This window comes from Cryptotermes secundus, unplaced genomic scaffold, assembly GCF_002891405.2.
Source record: "Cryptotermes secundus unplaced genomic scaffold, Csec_1.0 scaffold4538, whole genome shotgun sequence".
NCBI classification, from domain to species: Eukaryota; Metazoa; Arthropoda; class Insecta; order Blattodea; family Kalotermitidae; genus Cryptotermes; species Cryptotermes secundus.
The window spans coordinates 9,396-13,434 of NW_019728619.1; the positions used below are offsets into that span (position 1 = coordinate 9,396).

The following is a 4,039-nucleotide window of genomic DNA, read 5'->3' on the forward strand; positions in this document are numbered from 1 at the left end:
AGGGGGTGACCACAGTGTTCTGCCTTAATTCGTGACATTTTTCTAAGAACTGGGTGCTATGTACTGTGCGAAATCAATCGATTTTGCAAGAATAAATTTTTGGACATCCCTCTTCTAAGAATTCCAATTGAGTGTGTTAGTGTGGCCAGCTCAGGGCAATATGATATTATAAACACAGCACATATCAGTCTCTGCTGTTTATAACTTCATAGCAAAGAAAACACGCCATTCATAACAGTAGAACGAAGAAACCGCTCGCAAGAGTAACAGGAACTTTGCTGCAAGACAGGCATATGTAACGATGACTTAGCGCAGATAAAGTCGTGGCTTATTATACTCTGTTCTACTGACAACAGGCCAGCGAAAAATCTAACAATCTACAGCAAAACAATCAATTATTATGGGCGTTATAACATAGGTGTGCAGCTGGACGAAACATAGACGTCGAACCCCCCCAGACGATTTAAATACCTGACGACATACACGTCAAACCACGCTGAACGGTTAAACTTAATTTAAACAAAAAATTCCCATTTTGGGAGCTCCAGTTGAACAAATTCTATCAGAGTGGCAACATCAGGACTCTCCCTCAATATGCTGGTAATTTCAAATCCAGGTGCGTGCACATATGGCAACTGCTGGTCATGCATCAAGGTTGCATAAGCACAATTTACTGCAGTGCTGACATCATCCATGGACTGAGGGCATGGACTGGTGTGAACATCCTCCATTGCCAATATCTGCCAACAATAAAACCATGCTTCCATCAGCCCCCTTATTTCAAAGCCTAGTCCTAGGTGGTATGGAAAATTACCAGTCTGCTAAGTTAAGGCTAAATAATACAAGAGACCATTTTACCCAAAATATAAAGCAGTAAGTGTCAAAAAAGATATAATTCTCAGCTTATTTAATAACTGCTGCTGAGTTTACATAGTACATATAGTGTCGAATTAAAAGACGAATTGAAACTTCAAATTGGGAAGGATCTGCAAGGATGTCATTAGGGTATGTATAAGGAACTATTTCTGTGTTTGCCTGGAGGATTGACGAAAATCACGGAAGGATCTTGTTCAAGACAAGACGCCTTCAGGATGAGAATCAAACTTGGGACTTCTTGAATATGAACTATGCGTGACATATCTTACTACATACACATACACAGATCACATAACAACAGGAAATAATCTTCTAAGGTCACTGAGGCTGCATTGCGGCAAACCTCATACTATCTCAATATTATCAAATAATGTGTTATTAAATTAGCATTTTTGGGTTATATACTGTAGGCTTACTAAGGGGGGTGTGCACTAGACTCTGCAAACCTGACCACTGTATATAATGTTCAATAATATCCCCATGTTATCAGAACTCATTGACATTTCAAAAATACAAACAAGATGTTCTGGGAGAACCTAGCAGACTCCTTTCTTTAATGACATGGACCACACAGAGCCATAAAACTAGAGGGGCCACCCAGAGAGTAGGCTGATCTACATCTCCTGCAAAGAAGGTAGTGCCCCCCCCCCAACACATGCATCTACAAACACAACACCATAATGCCATGGTATTATAACTGTTGTACAGCCATGACTCAATACTTTGGATTTAAGGTATGGTATTTCCTGCACACTATACATACGAGGGAGTACCCAAAAGAAACCAAACTTATTTTTTTTTAACCTTATTTATTCAAATTTTAAGCACAAACCTTCAATCCCCTTCAAAGTACTCTCCACTTACAGTAATACACTTGTCTAGTCTTTTATTCCATTTTTCAAAACATTGTCTAAATTCATCTTCTGAGATGCTTGACCGCGCCTCCGTCGTTTTTTCCTTCACCTCAGCAACATCAGCAAAGCACTTTCCTTTCATGTCTCTTTTCATTCAAGGAAACAAAAAAAAGTTTTGATCATTTCGGGACTCTTCTTTCAAAGCACAGCATGCTTCCACGCGACCTTGTTTTTGTCCAGCAGTCAGCAGTCGTGGCACGAATTTCGCAGCCACCCTTTTCATTCCCAAATCTTCTGTCAAAATTTGCTGAACTGAGCTCCAAGTCACTCCTGACAGCTCCACAATTTCTTCAATGGTCCGTCGTCGATCTTCCTTGATGATTTCATGAATTTTTTCAACATTTTCATGTGTTCGGACCGTGGAAGGACGACTAGAACGAGGTTTGTCATCAATTGACATTTCACCATTTTTGAAACGGGAAAACCACTCAAACACTTGAGTTTTCCCCATAGCATTGTCCTTGTACGCCGTTTTTAACATTTCAAGAGTTTCTGTTCCACTTTTCCCAAGCAAAAAGCAGAATTTCACCGCCGCATGCTGTTCACGAAAATCAGCCATTGCAAAAACGGTGATCACACAAAACAGTTGTCACTATAAACTCTGCCGAAACTAGTCCTTACCTTCTGAAGCAACGGTAGTAGGCTTATCGACTCAGGAATGTTAGCTCTATGCACTCATATTGGCAAAACGCGGTACTACAAAAGCTCTGCCCACAAAAAAATTAGTTCGGTTTCTTTTGGGTACCCCATCGTAAATGTTACACTGCCATGACGTGATCTTCTGGAGATAAAATGTGGACTTTCCTTCACTTCACATATAACTGACAAACTGTTATGATCATAAAATTTAGTTTATTTCATGGCCTTTTATGTGGGTTTATTTATGTGAATCTGGTGAGTTGCAAGGTTCATCATTCCTGGGTTGATACACTAGGCCACATGGTGATCAGCCCCACCCCACCCAAAGATACTGAAAAATAAATTAACTCAATTAGAGCAGTAATTTAGAGAAGTTCCACAGTGTATGGTGTGAAATTACTTACCCTTGATGACGCAGGACTGTGGCAGCTATGGGCCTCTTTTCCACTGACCCCAAGGGTGTTGGTTGCCTTATGGCCCCTTGGATTCGTGCCTTTCACCCTATGGCCCCTCACACGAGCAGCCTTTTGCCTTCGGGCCTCGATAGGGTTGTAGATGTAGTCTGAGCAGAGGAAGAATGATTTTTACATTGTAGAATATACATTATTAGAATACATAATTAGAATGATAAATTCAGAGATGAGATGGCCATGGAGCAAGAATCAGGGAGAAGAGGAATGCATGCAGGATACTGGTGGGAAAGTTAGAAGGAAAGAGATCACTAGGAAGACCTAGAGACTCCCAAAGAGTGAGTAGGAAGTAAATGTCCTCCATCATTAAAGGGTTAATTAAGCACCAAACTATGTAGACACATGAACGCATTCTTATCCTCAGCATTAGACGGTGATGGGTGATCATCCCAGGCACTTTATTGCTGAGGAAACATCTTTGGCACCCTGTGGTTACAGTACGCTGGTCGGACCAGTTACCGGATGTGGGAGCAAAGAGAACAATTCCTGCCCTGCCGGAAATCAAGATCTAGTTCCCTGCATGAAACTATTTCTTCCCGTACATTTACAACAACCAGCTCTTGCCAGAGCACTCCACAACAGGTGAAAGATTCATTAAGCTCTTCCCTGGACCTGCTCATGCACATGGGAGATGGCTTCTTAGTAATTTTCGTAACACTACTGCTCAAAAGCAAGCACAAACTTCTAAACAAGCAGTGGATTTTAAATTTCTTAACAATTTTTATCTTTAACACAAATATATTGTTATTTGTGTTTAATTTTGTTCACTAATATGCAGCAGACAAAAGAATTACAGCCATATCAACATACAAACGTCTTCTCAAAAGCCAGTAATTTTATAGGAATCTATACTGTTAAGTATTAAGTTTTTATAAGGCAAGCAGAACGTCCAAAGTACATGCATCTTTCTTTTATTCGTTTTTAATACGTCGGGGTTCTAAACTACGTACATATATCAACTCCATGGAACAGAGCCATTCTTTTCTTAATGACACTGTCGATATCAAGACTACAGAGCGTAGATAGGATATTCCCCACATCTCATGAGACCAAGAATTCATTATTGCCTTCACCAGAACCTGTCTCTCAAGTGGTATCTCCACTTTAGGTTTCCCAGTTAGAATTCTGTAAACATTTCTT

At 40.3% G+C, this 4,039-nt stretch overlaps 1 long non-coding RNA gene across 1 annotated transcript; it reads right to left on the reverse strand.

The window, feature by feature from the left end:
* Positions 1-674: 674 nt before the first annotated feature.
* On the reverse strand, positions 675-3,018 carry LOC117282389. The gene is made up of 2 exons (XR_004513123.1): positions 2,834-3,018; positions 675-740 (listed from the first exon to the last, which is right to left on the reverse strand). It is a non-coding gene; the product is annotated as an uncharacterized LOC117282389 (long non-coding RNA).
* Positions 3,019-4,039: the final 1,021 nt, after the last annotated feature.